The sequence below is a fragment of the Lissotriton vulgaris genome, chromosome 4_1, assembly GCF_964263255.1.
Source record: "Lissotriton vulgaris chromosome 4_1, aLisVul1.2, whole genome shotgun sequence".
Taxonomy (NCBI): domain Eukaryota; kingdom Metazoa; phylum Chordata; class Amphibia; order Caudata; family Salamandridae; genus Lissotriton; species Lissotriton vulgaris.
In genome coordinates, this window is record NC_141691.1 from 28,090,492 (window position 1) to 28,098,248 (window position 7,757).

The following is a 7,757-nucleotide window of genomic DNA, read 5'->3' on the forward strand; positions in this document are numbered from 1 at the left end:
GTAACAAGACTAACAAGACCTGGTACATCCTGAGGATGACATTCTAGTTACTCTGGCCAGGTATTCTGAAGCAGAGGGTTCAGTGCTGGAGCAAACCGTCCCACAAATCCTCAACCCAAAAAATAAAAAATAAACGTCTTGTCCAACCGAAAATTTACTCCAAATTTGCCTTTGTAAAAGACGCTGGGGCAGTGCTAAATCACATGAGTATCACTCAAAAGGGTCTTCCCTCCCCTCTGCTCCCGGAAATAAATGTCTTAACAAAACATGACGGTGCAGAGCCAACACGATCCTCATCACCGGTATCGGCATTGGCGAGTCACCTGGACAATGAAAGCCCACCAAAGCCTTACAGGGACTCAACGCCCAATCCAACTACAGCAGCAAACAGCCTCCAATGCACTGAAAAATACGGAAACAAACCAAGGCGGCAAACCAAAAACTCAGAGGCCAAAAAGGATGTGAGTAAAAAAGAGGTTCAGGGGCAGATGAGTACGACAACCAAGTCAAAGAGATATCCCTCAACGAGCCCTTAGAACATCTATCATCTAAAAACCACTCACCTCACTCTACCCCAGTCAAAAAACGGTGTTGGTGTCCCTGGATCTGGCTTTGGAGCAAAACACTTTACTTCAAACCAGCCATTTTGGCACACGCGCGATCCAGCACGCTTCACTAACAACTGCAAACAACGCTGCTTTGGAGCCAAACATCTTACCTCAAGCCAGACTCATTCATAATTCTGTACTTGGGTCCAGCAACCGCTAACAGCACAGCTTCAATCTCCCACCCCCCTATAGGAAGACAGGACGGTCGCAACACAATCAACGAACAAGAAAATGGAGTCGGTTGGACCCAGCACCCATCCACAGAACAAACCTCAATAACTAACACATTTGTGAACTGGGCACAAACCAAAATCACTTCTCCAAATAATAATTTCATCAACAAACCGCAGGTTCGGTCCCCGGGGGCAGTTGGAACCAACTACTTTTCCCTGACAACCCAAGAATGGGAGAAAATGGTGGACACATATTCCCAGGGAAAAGATGCTAGGTTGTTTCAAGACATTGAAAGCAAAATTGGAGAACCCCCAAAGGCTCAAAACACAGAAGAGAGTGGTCTTTGGGCGTCACTTCTAAACACCATGAACCTCATGACAAAAGCAATGGAATACCATTCGGATAAGATGGACATCCAACTAAACCTGCTAACCCGCTTAACTACTTATGTCATTAACATCGACACTAAGTTACTAGATTTGAATGAGCTGATCAAAAGAGTTCAATCAAAAACAACAATCAACCCACCAAGCTGCACATGTTATTCAATCATCGATAAATTAACCACCTTACCAGAAGTAATGAACGAGCTCCTAACAGACATAAAGTCTGTGGATAACTCCCAAAGAGCAGCATGGGCAGCAGTAAGTAATGAGAGAAAAAACCCAGACTATGAAGCAAAGGAAATAATCGAGGTTGCGATTACTTCCAAGGCTATCATGGATTTAAATAATTGAAACAACCATCCAAAGGAATCGAACAAACAGAGATTACAACAAACGGGTTGCCCACCCATGCTCCGGCAAGCAGAACAGCAGCAGGGCAAGACCAGAGAGGCGCCAGTTATCGTCGAAAACGGAGAACAATCGTGTAACAGACAACAGACAGCAAAGCAAAGAAGGAAAATGAAGAGAAAAGGGAGAAATAATATAGGCTCTATACAAACTTACTTCCTACAAGCAAATAAATTGGTATCAAAACCAGAGAAGGATCAAGGGAGCACTATGGAGGAACCAAGCCCAAGGATTAGGGAGAGACCCTGCTCTTAAGGGTCTAGAGGCAACATCTTCTAAGAATAAACATACAGAAGCTCAATTCATAAAGGGATCTGAAGAATAAGGTCGAAAACGAGATGACCCGGGGGCAACAAACAACAGTGCAAAAAAACCCTTATGTTCCCAGACAGTGGGGCCACAATCTGCGGACAACTTAGTTGATCAATCAACTGTAGGCACTAACCCTTGGGATCCTGCCATCTGTATGTTTTTACCAGCAAGAACAAAAGAACCAAACGTAATGTTTGATAAGGGATTTTGATCCGGAGAGAAAGAGTCCCTGGATCACCCCAAAGTACAGTCATCGAATCAAACCTTGGAAAAAATCAGGAGAACAAGTAAGAACCCTGCGACCCAACTGCCAACTCGGGTCCTCCGACACAGAGAGAGCAAGGTCCAAAAGCTTACAGCATATGCCAAAGCATGGAACGGGGAGCAAACCCTGAACAACGGCAGGAGGATGCCATCCATGATGAGCACAAAACAATACTCTTCATACCTGGCTACAGATCTAAAGGCCGCGAGGACATTTTAAACCAAAGCAACATCTTACGAGTCTTGAACTTGATTACATTCCTAGGTATGCTAGCTTCCCAAGATTTGGAGGCTGTCGAATTTACCACGATCAAACATCTTTCGGAGCAGGAAATAACAAAAACAATCTGGAATTCAGGATAATTGGCGAAAAAAATCTTAAGAGAAGAAAATCAACTAATAGCTTGGGGGATTCTAAACAAACTGTACCTCAACCCCGGCTATCCGGTACCATTACTCTGCAATCTCCGGGAAAACACTAATTTGATCCTGAACAAACGCCACCCTGACACACTTAAAAAATCCATACTGAGAGGAGCACGTGGAAGCTCAGCCGAGCGAAAGGCCGGAGCAAACCCCTGGCAAAAAAACAATGGTCTCCTGATCCCAAATCAAGTACAAAGTTCATAGGTCGCACGCTACTCTACCATTCCAGCGTGTGTACCCCAGGAGCATCACGGTAGATGTAGTTTTCTCAAAGCGGGTGCGCTTACCAAAGTTCTGAAGTGTGATGCACAGTTGCAGGCCAACTCTGGACACCGGTGTTTCTGGATTATTGTCCTTCATCAGGAGAGTGTAGGATGAGTTTCAGGGGTTGCTGTGCAGGCTGCCAAAGTGTTATCAGGTATGGTACCTCTCCGGGCGCGTAGGGCGTTACCTGAGCTCGTCAGCTCGAAGGCTCAAGGGAGCCGTAATTAAGTACAAAGTTCATAGGTCGCACGCTATTCCACCATTCCAGCGTGTGTACCCCAGGAGCATCACGGTAGATGTAGTTTTCGCAAAGCGGGTGCGCTTATCAAAAGTTCTGAAGTGTGATGCACAGTTGCAGGCCAACTCTGGACACCGGTGTTTCTGGATTATTGTCCTTCGGATCACTGAAATATTATCGACGGTCACATTATCGACTTACCAAAATATCGTTGACAAATTATCGACGACAAAAATATCGACTTTATATACTGATTACACAAATTACAAAAATATTGAGTAAAAAATATCGAGTACTTACTATATCGAATACATAAATATCGCTTCAATAAATATCGACTACAAAAATATCGTTGGACATGAAATTAGCCCTAACACTACAAAAATATCGACTACAAAAATATAGACTACCAAAATATCGTTAAAAAAAAAATATCGAGTTAATGTTTGAACACTTTCATTTCCAAAATACCATCTTAATCATCAATAAAAGTCATTGCTCTATACAAAACACATTTCACATAGAATACCTGTTACTTACATAAAATGACTATTATTCAACATTTGCTATACATTCTATTACATGCATTTTATCATTTTCAAAATATTCTTTGCATTTAGCAAACATTTACATTATTTATTTTCACATAAAAATCTATTTCATTTAAAAACGAACCTGCTTTAATGCGGGAATCACCACATACCACCATTCTCACATCAACAAACACTCCAATTAACTAAACAAAATTCAAACTAGCCTATACAATGCTTCCTTACATCCTACAACCAATCAAATCAAAGCACACATAATACATATACTATAAAAGGGATACATGCTTTCTACCATTTGTTGCTGCTACCTCTCTGGAAAGTAGATGCCAACACTCTGAAGATTTTGTTGCAGAATAAACATCTTTAAAGATCCAGCTCACTAGCTAATTAATCAAGTAAGTAACACTGCATTTTTTAGAAATCTAAATTAGAAGTGCACTATTTACCTTACATCTCCTAACTCTTACACTTATTTTATTTTCTTTTCTTCCTTCATTTCTGATAGAAACTACTCCAACACAATTCCAATTACATGGTCATATTTCTTCACGTGCAAAATCAGTTTGTAAGTATATAATAATGCTCTGTTATATACCAACTGCTGTTTTTAAACACTAATTTACAAGAGTATTTACTTTTTAAAAACATTATATTTACAGATATACTGAGATTGTCCTATTTCTACACCAAAAAGGATAAAAATACACTAATTACACATGTAAGTATAGATGTGTTTGTTATGAAACTGCCAATTTTCTTATTGCACATTTCTAAGTAACATATCTTGCTTTTTACATCTTCCCTATAGATCATTTGAAAGATCCAACATCAACTATAACAAAAGACAAGAGTACCCTTCTGAAAAATGTAGGTATAATTGTAATGTGTCTAAAACTGGTCACAAAAACGCTAACTATATTCTTAACACCATGTTATATATTTTGAATTGCCTCTACAGATATTCAGAAAACATCATACATCTATTCTACATATCCTATGAAAACATCCAACACAAACTATACCAATATACAAGAATACCCTTGTAAAAAATGTAAGTATACTTGTCATTTCTCTAAAACTGCCGAAAATAACACACACTATGTTCTTAACAACATGTTATCTATTGTATATTTCCTCTACAGATATTCTGAATACATCATACAGCTATTCTGCCTACAACAAAGAAAACGACTTATTAACAAGTTAGTATACTTTTAAATATTTCCCTTTTTCAAATGGTTCAATATAAAAATTATAATAATTTTCATTTATTTCTTCTATCTACTCTACAGATCAGACCTGTACTAACATGATGTACTCCACCAATTACTACAACTGTACTATTTAAAGAAGTAAGTATATGTAATTTTTATATCAAATGTACAAGTAAGCAAAAATGACAACTGCTTTTTAGTAGGAAATACGTTTGTTATGTTTAAACATTAACGTGGCTTTTCTATATTTTCATAACAACAGCAAATAAAGAAATACATACAAGATCATCCTTCAGAAGACATTTCTGCTTTTGTGACTACTACTTTGATTAACTGTAAGTATAAATACATCATTAATGATGTTAGCAGCACAAAAGTAAAAATATGTGTTTTGATTTTGTTTCTTTCTACTCTTTCCTAGAACAAGTAAATCAAAATGACTGAAGGTGCAGAATTTGTCATGTCTCAGAAAAATAAATTACTATTATGCTACATGGGCTATGTGTATAATCAGGAAAGACAAAGTGGTAGAAAAGTTTTTGGGAAATGTACCAAATATTACTCCAACAAATGTTATGGGAGGGCTACTACAGAGGAAGCTAATGTGCTATTTACTAGGGAACACAATCATCCCCCAAATGTCACAGAAATTGAAATTAGAGATGCTTTAGAAAGTATTAAAAGTGCTAGCACAAAAAGTGATAAAGCAACAACACAAATCCTTAAAGAAGAACTGGTAAAAGTCCCAGCCCATGCTTCACGTCAACTACCCTCTATTGACTCCCTGAAACGCACAATTGCACGCACTAAACGACTCACTAGCACAACCCAACCCAACCCAACAACTTTTGAGGAAATAATTATTTCACCAGAAATGGCCATCACACAAAATAAAGATAAATTTATCCTTTTTGATAATGAAAGCAGTACAAACAGAATAATTATGTTTGCAACTGCAAGTAATTTACGAAAAATCCAACAGTGTCCCCAATGGACGATGGATGGAACATTTAAACCATGCCCAAAACCTTTTTATCAACTGTATTCCATCCACGGTTTATACCATAATTCTAACATACCTTTAATTTACTGTTTGCTACCCAACAAACAGCAAAACACTTACACAGAAATATTAAATGTTCTCAAAACGGAAATCAATAATTATTTTCCTGAAAAAATAATTATTGATTTCGAATTAGCTATGATTAATAGCATTTTGAGAACATTTCCCCACACAGCAATCCAGGGTTGCTATTATCATTTTAATCAGAGCATATGGAGGCATCTCCAAAAATCTACTTTAAGTGTACTATATTCTACAGATAGCACCTTTGCCTATCAAGTTAAAAAGTTAATAGCCCTGGTCTACGTCCCAGTTACAGATGTAGCGGAACATTACAATTTATTAATTGACAGCACATATTACAAGAGGAATGAGGATAAACTAACCCCATTCCTGGACTATTTTGAAGACACTTGGGTGGGAAGGTTGCACAGATCTGGACATCGACGCCAGCCCAAATTCCAAATTCCTTGGTGGAATGTCTATCTTAGTACTTTAAACCAAGAGGCTAAAACAGACAACAGTGTAGAAGGGTGGCATAATGCTTTCCAAGCAACTACAAACAGAGGCAAACCCACATTCCATAACCTTCTAGAAGCTTTGAAAAAAGAACAAAGCTATCAGGAACTAAGAATGGAACAATCAGTGTCACAAATAGGTCCAAAACTCACTAAACAAACTAAACAAATGTTCCGACTACTTCAAAGTCAAGTCACATTATACCCTACAACTAGAGGATTAGAATACCTGTCAATAATAGCTAAAAGTCTACTATAAAAATGTCAACTAAATATACTAATGTCTTCTTACAATAATAGTAAAATTTAAATGTCATAAACATATATAATCAATTATAAATAATACATATTTGTTTGACAAACATATTAAAATTTAGCAAAATAAATTGTAACAAATATGCAATGTTTATAAATTCTTCACACATACACATAACATTAAAAGTCAACATTTCCCACCCAATGATAAATGTAAATTAAATACTTACAATTTTTGGAGATGAGAAAGATGCAATCAAGCAAAAAGCAATCCATATAATCCAATCCAATATCTTAGAATTCCAATATGGGTAACCCTCAAAAACCCGAAAATAAAGTATAAAACTTAAAAAAACGCTCCAGGAAATCCCGAAAACAGTAGTGTGGACACTTTAGTATTTAAAGTGATATACACACAACTTTTAAAAAACGGTCACGCATATCAATGTATCAATCCGATTCGAAACCCTCCAAAAAACCCGAAAAAGGTAGAAAAAGTGTTAAAACCGCTCCTGGCAAACACGAAAAATAGGAGATAAATGTCAAAATATAAGCATAATAAGTCAAACATGTGTTTCTCCGTAAAAAAACACGCTTCCTTCCATGTAGTTTTCATGCGAGGAACCGGAACCTGTAAAATAACATACATAACGAAACCCACCCACAAATACCCCCTTCACATTTGTAAATATACTAACAATTAACATTAACCATGTAAGAAGACATTTCGTAACACTTTAAATAACAGTTGAAGCAAAAAAATCACGACACATCTATAACGGAGACTTTTCACCAAAACGCTACTTAAACAATAAAAACATACACCAAAATACACTACAAAGTTCGATTATACCCTCAAACATGACCACTTACTTATAATTTGTAGGTAAAAATAACCTTACCTCTCTCCACGCGAAGCAACTCCCAACCGCGAGCTTCTCCAGTCCAGAATGGAGCGCAATAACCTTACGCGGCAAAAAAGTAGTCCCCTTAACCCATTTGTGTAAAAGTATAATAGACAATACAATTTAATAGTTTAAAAATATAATACATACACATGTATAATGTAACAAATT